Genomic DNA, 20,651 nt, shown 5'->3' with positions numbered 1-20,651 from the left:
TACCATTCAAGACCCCCTAGAGATCTTTTATGATAACGAGGGTGCGATTGCTCAAATCAAGGAACCTCGTGCACATCAAAAGACTAGGCACATTGAGCGGAGATTCAACTACATAAGGGATGAAGTTGAAAAGGGAAAGATATGTATTCGCAAAGTTCACACCGATCAAAACATTGCGGATCCACTAACGAAGCTCCTTGAACGGCCAACACATGAGGGTCATACTTGTGCCTTAGGACTTCGATATTCTAGTGATTGGATTTGATCTATTTTGTATTTGGATATTGGAACAATTGTTATTTTGACCTTTTATGGTATTTTGAGTTATGTTCCATTTTAGCATGTTTAAATCCGTGAATAAATTAATTATTCTAAATGTCCGTAGTCGATCATACTTGTGGGAACAAATATGAATGTAAGACTATTATGAACTTGGATTGGTGGATATTCATTAGGTATGAATATAGAGCAAAGTGTTGCTGCCAAAGTTCATAGATATTTGTGGGATACAAATATTGGACTGACCCGCTCTCAAATGTTACTGCATGGAATCATTTGTGATTGATCATAAGTAAATTTGAGCAAAGGCGAATATCATAGTATCCTCTGACCTGAGATACATATTGGGTCTTGATATTCACTAAATATTGTACCTTGACTTAATTCTTCGCTGTCTGTAATAAGACAGTACACAAGGCTAAGCTCAGGTGTGGTACGAGGTGATTGTGAGAGACGTATGTAGTCAAGAAGGGATTTGTTCCTCTTATTCGTTGAGAGTAAGATGTCTAAGGCCTGTTAAAGTTAAATCAACAGAGAATGATCACACTGTGTCTCTGGATCTAACATGACATCTGTAACGAAAGGATAAATGATAGATTCACCTAAATCATATTCAAGTAAGGGACTTGAAGGGGATGATGTTATTGAATGGCACTTCGTCATACGTATTAGGGGTAGTGAACCGTTGTTAGGCGTTATTTACTACTTGCATCAATCTTCTATGTATCTTGTGCAAGTGGGAGATTGTTGGACTCTGTATGCCCAAGACACATATTAAATTGATGTAGCTAGTACGTTATGATCCAAGTCGGGTCATACCCAATAACAAGCTAGACAAACACCTATAATATTTGTTTATGATATGATCAAACAAATGAATATTAACACTTACAATATTTAGAAATCGGTTTTCTAAATAATTGCACTTGACAAACTAATAAATTATATGGAAAATTTATTTTGAGAGAATATTTTATTTTGTTATTTAATGGGTTAAATGACTTAATAAAAGTTGTATAAGTCTTAAAACATGAGATGTTATAATTTTATAAAAGTTATAAAATTATATAAGACATAAATTGTTATTATAAGAAAAATTTTGAATTTTTTTTATAAAAATAAAAGCTAGGCCGCCCCCTTCATGGGATCTCACACAAGTTTTTTGGTCCAATCATATTGCATGCATTTTACATATCTAGATGAAGCTTGATTGGCCATTTTGGGTGGCAACTCTCTCTCTCATCCTTTTAAGAAAAGGGGGTTCCAAGACTTGTAACTAATCTATCATTTTTACAAGTTTTTCAAGTTGCAAGAACACATAAAAACTCTCTAAAATTTTCGGCCAAAGTGGTGTTGATCAAGAGGGATTTTTCAAGTGTGCTTCAAGTGTAGAAATCCTAGCAACATAAGGTGTTCGTTGGAAGCTTGGGGTATGCAAGCTTGAGGTCTTCTCCTTGAAGATTTCCATTCAAGAATATCATCTTCTTCCATCTCCTTGCTCTTGGAATGGTAGTATTCTCAAACACCCTATGGTTGTATTTTGATAGCATGCATGTCATATATGGATCCGATTTTGGGTTTTTGCATTTAAAATGGTTTTATATCTTGCAAAATAACATGTTTTAAATCCTCTTTCCGCTGCGTTTTAATTTTATTCGGATAAAATTACTTTGATAAACATGTGAAAAACCCAACAGTTATCCTCAGTATACACAGCTGAACTAAGGTTCAATGCTCTGGGGTGTAATGGAGTGACATTACCCTCAGCAGATCTGCTCGAGCCAGACTTCAGGAGTTGTATTTCCCTTAAAAGCATTTGGTTTGTTTCCTGTTGCTGCCTCATTTGTTCCTGCACACTTCCAAATAAAGTAAGAATTTCATCATTAGAAGCTAGAACGGGAGCAGATTCCTGAACACTGCGGGTAGGGATAATATCCTGAGGTCGTGAAGAGGCTGGCGTCCTTGGAGGAGGTGGTGGAAGCACCGAACCAGTAGTAGCAGAAGTCATAGCAGACACAGTAGAGGAACTCATGTTTGATCTTGAGGCCATTATGGACAATGTGGCAAAAAGTTTTGAAAATAGAAAACTGATTAGCGATTTGACAAAAATTTTTAGTAAAGAGAGCACCACTTGCCCCACGGCGGGCGCCAAATTGTTTTGGTCAAAAATTACCGAAGCAATTAAGTGATCAAATTAGTTAAGTGTGGTAGTGTGCTAAGAGAATGTGTTAAAAAATATGTCAATTGAGTTATTTATAAAAACAGTTTGGGGATATGGCTCAGGATATAGAGTCGTATCTGCGATCAAACAATGAGCAAAAAAGTAAAGTAAATGACACGAGATGTACGAGGAAATCCCTTGATCAATCTAGATCGCCGGCATAAAACCTCGGGAGCTGACAATCGCAGCTGCCTTGTTCTTCTATTGCTTCAAATATCAGGATACAGTGCAGGATGTGGTGCGGATCGACTAAGTGTTACAACGTGAATTGGGTACAAGTGTGGTGATTGCAGTAATCTAGAGAGCAAGAGTGTACAAGAGTGTTAGCGAAAAAAGTGTGTGCCTTAAACTGATCCGCCACATCTATTTATAGTAAAGAGAAATTAACAAACTATCCTAAACTTGCGGGATCCACTGAATATTCCTTCATCGAACGTTGTAGACCTGGTCTTTCGGGCTCAACGTCTCTTCTTCAACAAACTCGTCCGAGTCCTGAGGAGAAGAAGTCCTCTTGACCGTTAGTAAGCCTCAGCCTTTAATCTGCACGTGGTTAATTAATAAACCTCAGGATATCACCCAAGATGTTAGCAATATCCTCTTCCAGCATCCTGGTCACAAATAAACAAACAAAGGCAAGATATTGGTCAGGATATGTATGCTTAGAAAATGACCCATAACACACACAAATATGTGTATTATGTTTAATAAATTGTTTATTAGTTAGTTTCTAATTAAACACTTTGCCCCTCTAATTTCTTTTAATTCATATTTAGGTGCTTTTAACTCAGTTTTGAGTTAACACAAGTCATATAACTAACTGGGTTATTTTGTCCTAGTTAGTTTGTCCTTGTTTATTTAAAACTTTATAATTTTAATATAAAGTTTTATATTTTCCTAGTTATAAAGTTTTAACCCACTAGTATGTCACTACAAGACTTCTCTTCTAACTAGGTTATTATTATTCCTAGTTAACTTATTGGATTCCGGGAGTTATAACCCGTCTTATTTAAGTTCCGTTAACTCGGGTCTTTTATCCCTTTTATTCCTTGAAAGTTCTTATCCGCCTTTTAATTAATATTAGGATTTTTATTTAAATTCTAATATTTATCGGGTTAATTTTTGCCGCTAATGGTACTTTACCCGTCTTTTAGTATTAACGGGGTTTGATTACCAAACTCGTTTCCGGGGTTTTACAAGTCTACCCCCCTGAAAGAGGTTTCGTCCCCGAAACCTTATTTACGTATTTCTTTTAATTTAGATTAAACGAACTTAGTTTCGTTTTCAAGACATTCACTCGTTCTTTTCGATCTAACGTTTTCATTTATATTGACGCGTACGTCTTTCATGTGTAAGGCCCCGCGGGCCGTTATTTTTAGCTTATATGCATTATCCTTATTGACCGAGTTGTCACTTGACCAGTTAGTCTCATCCATCTGTTAACAAGTTTATTCCGCGCTTGTCTTATATTAACAAGCTTTCTATATTTGTCATAACGTTTTCTTGACTTTGAAAAGTTTTACCGGCTAGACTAATTAGTCGCCATCACTTCATACCCCGTCACTCGGGTATATTATTTTGCCATCTCTGGCCTTATGTGTGTTTAAGATTTTCTAAACCGCCTTATACTACTTATGTTTGTTTAAACATTGCTTTTGACTAAAAACTAAATTTTTAGTTTTCGTTTTCTCTGTCTTATGTCTTTTCCTCATGTCTAGGAATTCTGTCTAAGTTTTATTCCTGATCATTATTATTTTACATGGAGAATTGTAACCAGTTTTCCACGCTTTATCCAAGTGACCCGCAAGTTCTTTTACTTAGCCTCATAAGCTTTTTCTTTAGATTTTCACCTTTTTAAGGTGAGAACCCCAACAATTCGTTTCTTTCTGTTTGTGACCCGAAGGTCTTTTTGGTCCCGTAGACTTTAACACTATTTATAATCCCGTAGGTTATGATGATCCCTTAGATCGTCTTTTATCCATGTCTATATTCAAATGTATATATACATATATAGCGCCAAAGCATCTTTTATTATGTTTGGAATCGTTTATTTTTCGCTTTTGAACTTTAGTTGGCCTTGACCGTAGTCTAAAGCTTCGTTCGTTTACTCTTGGACTAATCTTCCGACTTTATGACTCTTTACGTCATTTACACATCGGTTTGTTCTACGCTCACCGTTTCCCTAGTTCATAATTATACTTCTTTACGACCCGTTACCCGGGTTCTTTATTATTTTGCGCTTCCATTATTCGGTTGCGCTTACTTGCACTACCAAGCTTTTATACTTTATTTATTCCATTTGACTTATTCGTGTGAGATTTAATTACTCATGAACGTCAAACCTCATTATTTATTCGACTCGTTCAACTTTAGAATAGTTGAACGTAGTTATCAAAATTTATGTTTGCAAATTCTCATCGTCTTTTAGTCATGACTCTTAATCCGAGTCCTTTGACTTTCTATTTTGCGTACCCTCTCTTGGTTTACGCATGCTTTCAAAATCCTACCCATCTATCGGGTATCTTTACCGAAGTTATCATCAAGTAACCATTCTTATATGGTTTTAGACATCATCTTAATTTATTTGATCATCTTAGCGAAATCCATTGCTTTTATTTAGTCAAGTCTTTTATTCATCTATTCTACCCCTTTGACTTGTCTGTGTGAATTTCATCACTTATGACAGTCAAACTTTATCTTTATGCCTTAGCATTCTCATTAGTTGATTTGTATTTTCATTTACTTTAATCCTTGTCCTTTCTCTCGGGCTCTTCATTCTAACGTAATACGCTTCCGTCATCCGACTTGCGTCTACGTTTATTATCAAACATCTTGCTTATTTGATTTATTTGGGTACCTTTTAAGTTAGTCCCATTCACCCTGCCCTTACTACATCGGACGTAAATGTGTCCGCTACAAGAAGTTCATGGTATCATATGCCACTACTTACTTGGCCAGAGTAAGCGATCAGCACATATACACATGACCTTTTTATAGCTTTCACATCACACCCTATGTAAGTAATGTCTCTATTTATTTCATATCTCTGATTTCATTTAGTAAAACTTTATTTAATTGCAAAACAACAATCATTAGTTTTACTAGTTTTACATTTGAACATATAAAATGTTTTTCTTTTCTATCGAACTATTATATAATCACATTTGTTAATGTGATCGCTACTTTTCTCAATAGCATTATATTGAGAGTTTTTTCCACTTGGATAATTACCCCCCGTCCAAGTTTTCATATGAACTATTTCTATTATAGTTTTGATATTCATTATCGTGAATAACGCATGTTTCTATTAAACTTCTCTTAGAAAAATTATCCTGAATAGACATCCTATTCAGGTTTTATCAGATATAAGCAACTGTTATCCCCTACGTGTTTGTTGCATATTACTACTTGTGCAATTAAATTTAAAAGTGTGTACCTGATAATGCTTGCCCTTAATGGGCTTTCCTTGCCTTTGACTTTGTTCGCAATCGTCACGCGATTTAGGTCCTTGATGAGTATGCTCTGCTTGTCATACCTCGGACTATTCCACCGTCATATCCACAATTCGTTCAACTCTCGTCATCTTCAGATGCGAGTATCCTTCAACTAAACATTTACAAAAGTTAGTAATTTCAACATTAATAAATGCACGTATTGTAATACAAGGCTTTTTACTGCACGTGATTTCGTTAACTATACTAATCATTTTCGTTGGTGTAACGTGTATTACACGATACCCTATGTGTTGTTCACAACACTTTAACCCTACTAAACAATTAACATACATGTACTTACCGGATTTGCGATCAAGCCTCGAACCGAACACACTTTATTCTTTAACCACGAGCTCTGATTACCAACTTGTAACACCCTTGCTATTATTTTAAAGGTTCTCGTATAGATTACAAAAAAAAAAAAAAAAAAAACAAACAAACTTGTAACAAAGATTACAAGTGCGTTTAAATTTTCTATTTAATAAAAACTTTTACAATTTAAAAATAATACAACATAATGTAGTTTAGTCGTCGTTTGAAAGTTACGACGACACACCGTGCTGAAGCTTCTTTTTCATGTGTTCGGTTCTTTCTCGCCGCTTGATCTTCATCTGGGTACTCTTGATATCCACCTATGATCAAAACCAACATAAAAATTAGTTTTGATAACTTAAATATAAGTCTAAACAAGTTCTAAGCAACGGATAATCAAACAAAATATTTATTTCCAACTTTGATGTCTCCCGCGTGTCGCGGGAGACCCATCTCAATGTGTCGCGTGTCGCGGCGATCGTCGCGTGTCGCGCCCCAAGCTGAGTCCTTCGTCGCGTGTCGCGGGGAACCCAATTTCCAGCAGGTTCATTACTGAAACCTGCATTTTCTGCCCAACTATAATTTTCAACAAAAATCAAACTTGAGAGTGTCTTAACTTTTTTTATCTAGAAGTCCGTTTTCTTTCGACCCTACAAAATTCCATATCTAAATAACTACATATAATCCACCACAACTATTTTGTGGTGGATTTAACATAATGAACCCCTTCTTCCCAAATTTTACCCTTCAACTAGTCATTTCACGCAAATGACCATTTTTAGGCATTTGAACTACGAAGTTTACGCCTATAACTCTTACATGCATCTAAGGGTTACATAATTACAATACAAGTCTCTAAACGGCCTCTAAGGGTCGTTTGCCCGATTTACCCAACAAGGGCGTTGTGGTCAATTTAGTCCCTCCTTTTACAACAAAGGCCCTTTGCTAATGTATTTGACCAACATTGTCCTTTTAACTATAAATCTATATATACGCATACCTGGCTTGAGTCAATATATAGACCCGTTTTATACCTTGCTTTAACTAACTGATATTCTATGGCGTCGCAATCTACCAAATTGCCAATTGCTCCTGTTAACATATGACTTGACAACAATCATTAGCCGATATTGTCAAATGGTGTTTTCACCACCATTTGACCCGTTTGGACTGTATGACCAACATTTGCATAGGTTATTAAAACATGGTTTTCAATTTCTCACTCTCACATCCGACCCATTTCGGATTTTAACTCAAGATCCTTTTTAAGTTAAATTTACATTAGTCGACGCTTGACTATATTTCCATTTTTTTTACCCTTTTTCTCATAAACCATGGTTTCTATAATTTATATTTGTTCCGACCCGTATCATTACGTGTCGGAACCCCTATTTCAAATATTAATCTTCTCGTATTCATAACTTTTAGAATTTATACGTATTCTACCAAGAAGTGTAAGTTTCACTTACCTTGCATCCGGTTATGTCCTTTTTCCCCGTACTCGATCCGTTTGACCCGCTTCTTTTCCCAAGTCTTCATCTAGCTTGTCTAGAGTCAAACTATCATCATCACAATTCGTAAGACGGTTAGATTAGTCATAATCATTTACGACTATTCCATCCTACGGGTTTTATGTCGAATTTATCATTCGACCATATCAAAATTTTCATTCGATCTAATCATTGGTCGGTTTAACTTTTTTTTTTTAAGTCATTTGACTTATCAACATATTCAAATGCACATTTGGTTCATTGAACTCACTTAGGCATATTTCATCCGAACTCTTAATGAAATCAAATTTTACACACAACCAAGTAGACCGCGATTTCATTTATGCATCTCATATCACTGAAAATGGGTTGTTTTTGGTGACTTGTTTAACCTGTTTACTAGTCTTCAAAAATTGTGATTTTTTTTGTGTGGCGTACCTCTCGGAGGGTTAGACCTTGTGTTAAAATTTCAAGATCTAACTCTTTACCAAAAATTCGTAAAAATTCATTTACTAAGCTGCAATCAGATTCGTCACTTCTAACTGCAGCTTATGGAAAAATTCATTTAAAATTCCTCGTTTATCCGATTGACGAAATTCCAATTGGAGATTCTTTTAATCACTTAAAACTTTCTACAGTAAGAATTTGAGATCATAACTCAATTCCTAAATTGAGTTATGACATTCGTAATGGGCTGCAAATTCTGCCTGAAAATGCAGCTTGAACCTTTGATACGGAAAAATTCATAAAACGCTCAATTTTCGTCGAAAAAATGCGATTACAGTGGGGTTTTAAAGGTATTTACTGGAATTATATTTTAGACTCAAGAAACACATGTTTTTGTCTTGTTTTGTTCAGGTTACAGCCAATACAAGTCGGCTGTAAATTCTGATCAGGAGCTGTTTGAATTCAGCTTTCATTTTAAGCATGTTCTTGACATCATAACACTATTTTTAGCAATCAAAACCCAAAAAACATCTCATACATGAATTTAGCATCAACAAAAATCTGAATTTACTTGAGCTAAGCATGATTTCAATATATACTTGTCTAGGGTTTACTCCTAGGCATTTAAATGTTCCTATTTCATCTACATATCATTCATGCATCCTCAGATTTCGAATTCCCTAAATTCATGAGAATTTCAAGTAGAGAATTTTTATCAAATTTTACATACCTTATGATCTCCTTGCAATGGGGATCACTAGTCTATGCTCGGATTTCGTTTTGGACTTGATTTGGACCTTCAATTTGGAGGATTTGTCAAGAACTAGGGTTATGGGGAAGCTTGGGTCGCCCCCTGTGTTTGATCGATCTCCAGTACACACAAATGTGTGTATTATGTTTAATAAATTGTTTATTAGTTAGTTTCTAATTAAACACTTTTAGCCCCTCTAATTTCTTTTAATTCATATTTAGGTACTTTTAACTCACTTTTGAGTTAACACAAGTCTTATAACTAACTAGGTTATTTTGTCCTAGTTAGTTTGTCCTTGTTTATTTAGAACTTTATAATTTTAATATAAAGTTTTATATTTTCCTAGTTATAAAGTTTTAACCCACTAGTATGTCACTACAAGACTTCTCTTCTAACTAGGTTATTATTATTCCTAGTTTACTTATTGGATTCCGGGAGTTATAACCTGTCTTATTTAAGTTCCGTTAACTCGGGCCTTTTATCCCTTTTATTCCTTGAAAGTTCTTATCCGCCTTTTAATTAATATTAGAATTTTTTTATTTAAATTCTAATATTTATCGGGTTAATTTTTTGCCTCTAACGGCATTTTACCCGTCTTTTAGTATTAACGGGGTTTGATTACCAAACCCGTTTTCGGGGTGTTACGTAAATGTTTTCAAGTTTTCATAAACAAATGCTATGGTTTATATAAAACACGATGATTTCAATAATGTGAACGAACTTGTTGGGGCGTTAGTCGAAAGACATCCGAATGACATTCATTAACTATGATCAAGCCGACCAGTAGTATGTTACGGTACCATAGGATCTGACAAATCCCTTTATCGGATTATCCCTTTGGTGGGTAATGTGGGTAACGACAGAAACTGTTTTTCTGATTAACAAATCATGTGTTGGTTTGTTAGTCTTGTTAAAGAGGTCTTTCAGGGCCTATTAAAGATACCCCATGGATGGTATATCGAGTCACACAGGTTTGAATGTATTCTTTAAAGAACGACCAAAAGTTGTATTTCACAATTGAAACACCGACGATCGAACGATGGTTTATAACACGGACGATTTGAACGACTGGAACGATTTAAACTATTTTAATGACTTGGACGATTGGTTTATGGTAAGTGATTAGGTCGAGGCGTGTGTAATGTGATAAAAGCATGGTGGATACGCCGCTGGTACTTCCTATATATAAGTGCTTTTATCACATTACATGTCGTAGCGTTATCTGGATCACTTGGACGAATGTTTTCAAAAACAAGTTACACTACGAGGTTTACTTAAAGATATAAACCATACAATGTTTACTTTCAAGGACGATTTACAATTTGGTTTTACAAAGATAATGTTTTCAGTTAAGATTCATGGCTACAATGGTTTTGGTTTTACATATATCAACTTGTAAAGTTGATAAAACATATTGCAATATCAAACACTTTTTGATTTCAAGTTACATACTCGATGACTTTCATAGTTGGACGAGGTATTGCAATATGGATTCAAAGCCATGAATTTGACATACAAAACCTATGTACTCGCCGACATTTTTATGCTGACTGTTTTCACATATGTTTCAGGTTCTACTATGTGATGATTGTTGATTGCTTGCTACACATAGGATGGACGCGGGCTTTAGTGACTTTAAACTTGAAAGACAATTGTTGTAATTATTTGGTTTGTATCAAAACAATTAGCCAATTAACGAAATGAAACAAAACTTCAATTACCATGTGTTGTGAAACAATGATTCTGTTACGACACTCCCCGACATTTCCGCCGCGGTTTGTTGTATTACGCGGTCGGGGTGTGACATTTTCCCTTCATACGAAGCCAGAAATGTCCCTTTGTACGAACCCAGGAGTGGGTTCGTACCAACTTGTATAACGATTAGTAACATCGGTTCGTACAAAGCTGCACCTTCGTACGAAGCTATACTGATTTCTCAAGAACACTTCCAAACACATTTTTCGATCCAGAATCTTCATTTCTTTGAACTTCATGATGAAACTTCATTGGATTATGCGAAAATCAATTCCGAACATGATGATGTCTTCAATTTTGAATTCCATTCGTGAATTAACTATCAATTTGATGTTTTCTCGATATTTTACGTCAAAACTCACTACACATCCAAAATTAATGAGCGTAGGTGATTCAATCAACTGTTAGATTGATTTAATCGGTACCGTAGCTCTGATACAAATTGAGAGTCCAGGATCCGGCGAGTTTGACGGAGCTTTGGTCCCGAGACAACCGGTTAGGTGGATTATTATTGATAAGAATGAAGTAGAAGTAGAATCGACACCGAACAAATCAATTTAATCTGGTTTCTATTGATTGTAAAACGTTACATACCCGTGAAACCAGTTGGACATCATCTCCCCTGGGGGAACCAAAAGCTTGTCCAACACAAGACCCATCACCTCTATATATAGGCATTGCGCCTTAGTACGAAGCCACATAAGGTCCCTTCGTACAAAGCGGCTAAGTCTTGTGCTTCAGTACGAACCGTCTATAGCGTCCGTTCGTATGAAGGGACTCCCTTCATACGAAGGAGCATCATAAAACCTTCAGTTCGTACTGGATTTCACACTATTCTATACAATATTCAACACACGCTCTAATTAGCTTATTCGCACAGTGGCAGACATACAAAATATGCACCAACAAATTGGTCGAAATTATTTGCCACCGCCTTCTAATTTGCTACCATGCGCCTTGTTTGCTACCGAGTTGTGACGGGTTGATTGTCACCATTTTGATACCAATTTGCCACCTATATTGCCACCATTTAGCCACGGTATTTTTCCATATTGCCACCATGTAGCCACCACTTTCATTTAAAATTTGCTACCGAGTTGTGACCAATTATTTGCTACAATTTAGTGATTTCTTTAATGTTGGTTTTTTATTCAGATTGATTTTCTATTTCTCCCTGCTTTTTTCATAAAAATTACATATCAATAAAAATAAAAAAAAACTATATAAAAAACTACTAAAATCATGAAATCCCAAAATTATATAAAACATCTCTGTTTCGTTTTTTCAATTTCAAAAGCATATACAACATTCTAATAAAAATACCAGCCATAACATCAAATAACTAAAATTATCCTAATATGATAAACATCAAAACATTCAAAATCAAATGTTAATAGCCTATCTTTGAACCGTAGTTGTTAACATAGCTTCAATTTGTGACATCCTATCGAGCGTAGCATCTTTATCCACTTTTTCTTTTTCAAGCAACAACCCCGCAATAATTCCATTTAACTCTTCTTTTTCTTCGTGCTTTTTCTTGAGGAGCTCCTTGATAACTAAGTTTGTTGGTGCAGTCATCTGTTGTCTTCATCTTATGTCGAGTCTCGGGTTTGTTGAAGATCTAATCAAGCATGACATCACAGATGACATCAGGAATCAAAGAAAATGATAGCTGGTTGTTTGAAGTCAAAGCTGGCCGTTTGAAGACGTGTCCGTTTGAAACAAGAGTGACCGTTTGAGAGCCTATCGTTTGAGTGTTAGTCGACCGTTTGAGCATGATCAAACATTCAGGGACTTGTATAAATACCTTTCAAACGGTTGTCTTTGGTAACGATTCGGAAAACTGATACCGAGGTGCTGCCGGTATTTCCTCGTACTGTAAACGTTGATTATTGAATATACAAGAGGATTATAGTGTATTCAAGCTATTTCAAGTGCATTTCTTAGTATTCCGCCTCTGAAACGTACAAGAGCTCTTCTGAACGACTCATTCGGGTCGAAACCGATCCTACAAAGTTCAACTTTTTAATCTACAAAACAACCAATGAATATAATCAGGAACTCAAAATTAACAACAACTAATAACGGGTCAAGTTGGTTGCAAAGATAACAAAATCCAATTGTGAGCTACAATTCAAGTGCTAGAAGCTACAAATCATGTTCCAGTATGTTTAAATATTACACTACAAAAAATAGGGTTTTCGTGACCGCATTTTTAGTCACAAAACGGTTACAATTTACAAAACAACCAGTGAATAGAACCAAGAAGTCATAATTAATAAAAATTGATTATAGGTCAAATCGGTTGATGAAGGGAAAAATCTAATTGTGAGTTATTATTTAAGTGCTAGAAGCTAAATACCTTGACTACTACATATACTAGTACCTTGCCCAACAATTCGATCACCTACTTGACCACCACTTCGCCCAACCCTTCAATCGCCAGCCAAACCACTACCTAGACTACTACCTCGCCCAACACCTCGTTCACTAGCATGACCACCACCTCGCCAAACACCTTGATCACTAGCTAGACCACTACCTTGACCACCACCTCGCTCAACGCCTTATTGGCTTATTCACAAGCTTGACCACCGCTTCGCCCGACACCTCGACCACTAGTTTGAGCAATACCTCGACCCATAGTAGGTGCCATGGTATCTACAACAGAAACAATAATAGATAGTTAGAAAACCCATTAGATTAAAAAAGATAGTTAGTTGTTGTGCTAAGGATGAACCAACAAGCACCAAACTTCACCAGAAACACGTATGTTGAACCTACTAGATAATTCTTGTTGTGTTCATATCTTTTTTCGGTTTTTCTTGATGTGTAGAACAAAGGTACTGTGCTTAGTTTATAGTCTCATCAAAAGAAAACTGCATAAACAATTAATTCTATTGAATGTTAAAATTGAATTATATTAAACATCTTTGCAGCATCGACTCAGATGTGTAAGTGGTTAGCAAAACACTAATGGGTCAAGAAAAATCCGATTTGTAGGTCAGCAAAACCCTTTACTGGTTAAAAGAAACACAAATCCTGATACAAACATGGATACCAATAGAAATAAATGCAACATCCATACTGTACAAATTTGTATAATGTTTATATAACATTTCATTTCTTGCCGGTGATGACATGAGCATTAGCCATGTTTAAAATGGTGACAAATCTTCGAATCTCCCATGAATATTACTCTGACGTATCAGCAAAATCTTTTTCATACCATCATGACAATCTTCACAAATTCTAACGTCATCTCTAACCAAAGTAGGCATGCCAATCGGCGTAGAAATCAATCCGAAGCAACCCCCAAGTCTCATAATATGCCAATCTGCTGATTTGAACTTTTTTCTTAAAAGGTCAACTGACTTGAATTTAAACACTTTACCATAAAGATTCTTTAATATTACAACAAAAAAAATCGTATATATATATATATATATATATATATCAGATGAATATGTTCATGGGATCTATCTTGATCTGGGAGCTTAAAGGCTTTACTTAGGGTGCAAACGAGCCGACTACTCAAGCCAACTCAAACGAGCTTAAGCCGGAGCTTCGCTTATCGAGCTTGAGCCGGCTGCTGAGCCTTAACGAACCCACTATTTATATAATTTTTAATTAGTATATATTATATATTTAAATAATAACTTATAAAATTATGAAAAAAGTAACTTAATTATATATAAAATAATAATTATAACTTATATAAATTAATTAATAAAGAATAAACGAGGTGAGCACGAGCAGAGCTCGAGCTTAAAAAACTACCTACAAGCCGAGCTCGAGCTTTACAAAGAAAGCTCGAATAGAGCCGAGCTCAATCTCGAGCTTTCATAAGTAAAATGAGCTCGAGCTTAGGCTCGGCTCGACTCATTTGCACCGCTAGTTCACTTTTACCTTTACCTTTGACATAACCATTGTTAACCCAACAGCTTTCATCAAGTGTCGACTATACGTAAAAGATTTGACCTCTCTGATGTCTTCCCATCTCCTGGTTCCACAATACAAGTTCGATAGAAAAACGTACAGCGCCGTATTATCACATCCTAGTGGTAAGATATGCTTAGAATATTAAGTAAGCTCAACATCCTTATGTTGTTAACTTACGGTAAGCAAAGATATCCCCAAACTATGATGAGTCTATGACTACATATACACTAGTAAACTAAGAACTAGCGTATTTGAATATAACCCCAATTTAAACCTAATTTCTAAAGCAAACACAAAAGGGGGACAACCATAATCATTTGCAATTTCAAAATCATACCACACATCAGAAGCTTCATATTCAAACAAAATCCAGACATACCTTTGGTAGATAGATGATAAACGACAACGACAATATGGGGAGTTCTCTAATTAGTTGTTACATGAGGTTTCAAAACCCTAGCTAATAGTATGTCGAGTGGTTATGAAAGGCTATTTAGGATTTACTAAATGTTTTGAATTAGGCCCACTCAATTAAGTTCGCGCTCAAAATAAAATTATAAAAAGACCGAATAAATTCAATTGTTATGTTATGACTGCTAACAGGGTCGTTGAAAGTATTTTTCTCACATTTACCTTATAAATGATATTTATTCTCACGAAATTGCTACCAAAAATAAATGGTCATAAAATTTTTGACCGCTTAGCTACGGAATCATAGTAATTACTACGAAATAAGCCTATTTTGCATTGTGGTGAGAACTTGGTAGCTAAATTTGCAACAATATTTTTTGGTAGCAAAATCTCGTGACAATTGCCCAGTTTTCTTACCAGCCTATCCTTGTTGTATGTTCCCTTCATTGGTAGGAAGTGGGTTGATTTGATTAGCCTGTCAACTATTACTAAATGGTTTCCTTTCATTAACTAGTTTTATGGAGTTAGGTGACGAAATCCATAGTGATCATTCCTATTTCCATACTGACATTTAAAATTATTTTAGGTATTCCGAGGATATTTGGTGTTCATACATTACTTGGGAAAAAGCTCAACATTTCCTCACATAAGTTTTCACCATTCCAATTAATCAATATTTCCTTCTCACGTTGTGATACATTATGTCACTCCCAGGGTGCATCATGTATTTTGAGAGACTCCTCCACTATTGTACCTCGCAATCCTCCAATAATAAGAACCCATATCCTATTGTTAAGCCATATCATTCCATCTGCTCCAAGTACTAGTTACTCGATGATTCCTTCTATCCCTTCTTCTTAGAGATTTCTTCCTTCAATGTTTGTTGTAGTGTATCTTTGATATATTCGGTTAAACTCACTCACAAGTCTAACGACATTGCATGTACCCTAATTGGTTTGATTATGATCTTTATGTTTAGTGCGTATGTGATGACATTCTCCTAACTAGGGTGATAGTGAATCTCAATGTCATAGTCACTTAGTTTTCCATCCATTATCACTATCTCGTTTTCAATTCCTGTTGATCAAATATGTGTTTCAGGCTTTATTGTAGATGAATCACTAAATGCCATAGATGTAGTACCTCTAAAGTTTCAAAGCAAAAACTATCGCATCCAACTCCAAATCATGAGTACTGTAGTTTTTCTCATGGTCCTTTAGTTGCCATGATGCATAAGTTATCACTTTATTTTGTTGCATCAAAACACAACCTAGGCTAGAATTTGATGCATAACAATATTGTTGGAGCTTCGCATCAGATTTTTCAAATGACGTAACTAAATATTCATATTAAGATTACGAAACCCTTTTAAGTGACCAAACTACAAAACAAAACGAAACCCATTGCATAACCATAGGGGGTTCAGAATACACCATGATAACGCAATCTGGATTCTAGTCAAAATCCTTGCAAATTACAACACAATCTTTATATGCGCTTCTTCTGGTAATTATACCACGCGAAACAACACCACAAACTAAATCCGCTTTGGTTTCAAAATCGGCATCGAAAAAGGTTTTAGGAAAACTGGCTTCAGCTAATTAAGGTGACCACTGTGAGGGTTGGAGTGCTAAACAACTCTTAAATCGGCCGACTAAGGTGGTGGTTTGCAACAATGGTCCTGTAACACCCCAACCAACGGCGGAAACGTCGAGGCGTCAAATAGATTGCTCAATAGCACATGATAATACTAATTAAAATTGAAATATTTATTTCGTCAATATTAAATATCCAAATAATAACCAAAAGATAACTTGTTCACAAAATAGCAAAACAAAAAATCCATATTAAAATTAAACTAGGTCTTAAAGCATCCTAAGTGTGGAAAAATCTTGAAAAATAGCTTTAAACATGGTTACCTGAAACATGTGTAAAATAAAGTGTGAACTTCGAGAAGTTGCTGTGCAACATAGGTTCAAGGCATAAATAAATAGATTGATAGGTATACAATTCATATGGCATAGTAAGTAATCTAAAGAAATCTGATAAGCAAACATCACATTAGGGACACTCAAACCTTTGCTGACTTGATAGTAAGCATCCCAAAGTGGTTAACCACATAATAGAATGTGGTTTCAATCATCCCCCATAAAACTCCTCAAACACAAAAACAAACCAAGGAGTAGGGATGGGATGTCAGTCTAGTATATCTATTACATATGCCCATTTAGCTTGATCATAGTTAATGAATGTACTTGAAACAGTATAGTTGTCATTGTCGGATGCGTCTTTTATTCTATACGGTTGAGTAACCCACAAAAGCAAGTGACAATGAGGAAGGCCCCTCTTTTGGAACTCGATCGTGTATAAATCTGCAGTGGAGTTAAGAAGCAAGTCATATCAATATAACCTACGGGACAAGTTTTATATTGATGACGTTTACAAAATTATTGTGGGAAGAGGTAATGATTAGAAAACTACATGCGGAAACATCACCAAATGGTTTATGGGTCTTCAAAAAATTCATGAGTGATTTAACCATTAGTTGGAATACTCTTGCGATGATGTCTGGCCGATCTTGGGCCTTCAAGGATGGAAACCTTGCCATATATCTTTCAATCTCTGGCCATTTCACATTACATGTATAAGTAATGAAATATTGTGGATTCCCATGCACTCGACATATAGCTCAAGCATCTTGGTAATGTTTATACATGTACCGAGGACCACCTATGAAAGAAGAAGGCAACACATCGTTTGCCAATATCAAGTCCTACAGTATCACCACGTAGAACTGCGTCATGTACGCCTTGAAGGAATTTAGTATGAAAGACATTTTGATTCATTCTATAGTAATCAAACCGGCTTTCCTCGATACTATGTGTCCCGAAAATGGATCAAACAACGATATCAAACGATCACCAAGGATTGGTGGAATCCAAACTTGATGATAATCAAGAAATCAAAAGAAAACCGAATCACTTTCAAACTTTGCACACGATTCTATTACTCAAGAGAAAAACTGTCTGGTACAAAGTTCTCTCTCTAGCTCTCTCCCTCTAGGAATTCTTACAATGGAGGCACAAACGGTGTTGAAAGCTCTTTTCCCTAGAACGACATGAGGATGCTTATATACTCTAGGGTAAAGCCATGCCCACATGGGCTCCCCTTGGGCTTGCCTGGCCCACATGGCCTGAGGCATGCCCAAAATGACCTAAACAGGTCCAAAACCTAATACAAACTAACCCAATTTATCCCAGTTCGCTACCATAGACCGTTGCGTATATTTGATGCATAAGTCTCACACTTCTAGGTCCTAACAATCTACCCCTAGACTGATGCATCAAATTGTCTTCATAGCACGTATTCAGCAATGTCTTCAACGAAGTCTATGGTTGTCGCTATGTTTCAGATGTTGTGGAAGTACTTGACTTCTGAACTCTCAGCGTTTGGTCTCTTTCTTCAGCTCTTGCGGTTAGCTTCATATCAGGATCACGATCAGCTTTGCTTGAAAGTCTTTGTTAAAAAGAATGTGAGAGGAGGATTCTCAACAACTTTTTTCTTCTTCAGTCTTTCTCTTTCAAGCAGGTTCACAGGTACTTCTTCAAATGTACTATCACTGTCAGATGACAATTCATATCCGATTCTTCTGACTCAGGTACATCTGGTTGTTGTGATGCTTTATGCTTTGTCAGCAGCTAACAGCATCTCAATCTTCATCAACCCCTGTTTCTTGATTTACATTAAGTTCTGCACATGCTCAGAAATCATAAGCAAACCCTTTTATGCAATAGGGAGAGTACCATATGAACACTAGGTACATCTCAGATTTCACAATTCAAATCATTTCAACTTTTGATTACCAGTCAAATCTTTAAGAACAGTTAATATTTTTTAATAAAACAAATAAAATACTCTATTTTTTTTGGGTAAAGGGTTACCCCGGTGAATTTTATACCAACCAAAACCAATAAAACAAGTGAAAGGCAAAAAAAAAACCCTCAGTTCTCAAGTATGACATGCCATACCAGAGTCAACAAAGCAACCCCTACATCGGGTAAACACATACATAGACAAAACAAGATGAAAAATCATCACCAAACATCTAAAAACACAATTAACTATTAGCCGCTATCGTCATCAGCAACCAAGAGACCACGAGGCAGAGCCCATTCTTGCAAAACTTCTATCGTGCTTGAAGATGTCTTGAATCTCATAGAATGAAGTTTCAACCGCACCGTCGAAAGAATGACTTCGACCAATAAGCTAACTTTCTTTTCTTGGATGAATACAACCTTCTATTTCTTTCTTCCCATACAAAGTAAGCTGATGCACTCACAACTATCTTTGTTATAACATGTTTAGCTATATCCGATGCAGAAATCCCCAACAAATATTGAAAAATTGAGTTCCACTCCTCACTTATATCAGCCATACCTGCTTTTCCTTTCACACCATTCCAAACTTCCTTAGAATAACTACACTCGAAGAACAGATGGTCGTGCGAGTTCGGACAAGACAAACACAACGAGCAACACATAAGATTAAAGTTTGCATTACCCGAAGAGTTCCATCTACTATCTACTGATAATATCTTGAGTCTTCAACTTTTTTTGCACCAGAAGCCACATTAGAAACGAGTGGCGGGGTATAGCCTGCGGAAACCAAACGAGCTTGGCCCAAGGAACCTCATTCTGCCTGAACCGAATCTCATCCCAAGCCGTCGTTGTGTTAAACTCCACACTTTGACCTGAACTTGTTTTCCATTCCAGTCTATCTTGTCTCGTCTGATCTAATATAACACTCTAAAGCTAAGCAAGAGCCGGATATCGATCCGTCCACACGTCTGGCCAAAGCCATTCTCCATATTCACAAACCTCCGCCAATTTAGTAGTCATACTGAACCCGGCATTAGCTATCATCCTCGGAGTAATCATTCTCGCTATCGGACATATGTCATCCCATTTGCCAAACCAAGAAAAAGTTCTCATACCATTACCCAGGTTTATCCATATATGGTCTCAAAGTATTTGTCTAAGTCCAAGCATTTTCCTCCAGCTCCAAGCAATATTGCTTCCAACCTGAATATCCCAAAAATACTCTATTTTTGGATTTGGGATTTTTTTAAAGAAAAACACGACACTATTTTTGGATTTTGATTTTTCTATTTTTTAGTTTTTAAATAAATGAGAATATAAACAAAAACGCAAATAAACAAAGAAACTAACTTAAACACTCTATTTTTTGATTTTTGAATTTTCTATTTTTTTTATTTTTTAACCTTTTTTAATAAAAGAGAATATAAACAGGGATTGAGAAACTAACTCAAACATTTAATTACAATTGCAATGGGATCAAAATCGTTCTCAGGCAGACCAAGGAACACTTTTCAGTGCGAACTTATTTAGACTGGTGTAGGATCGTTTTCGAGCCTTAACGAGTCGATCAGAAGAATTCCTATCCAAAACAAGAGGCGGAAACTAATGCTTTGGTGCGATTACAGCTGGATTCACTTTAAATTGTTGTTGTATTGATCACGAATGCGGTTACAA

This window comes from Helianthus annuus, chromosome 3, assembly GCF_002127325.2.
Source record: "Helianthus annuus cultivar XRQ/B chromosome 3, HanXRQr2.0-SUNRISE, whole genome shotgun sequence".
Lineage (NCBI taxonomy): Eukaryota > Viridiplantae > Streptophyta > Magnoliopsida > Asterales > Asteraceae > Helianthus > Helianthus annuus.
Note: the sequence above shows the minus strand (reverse complement) of the source record.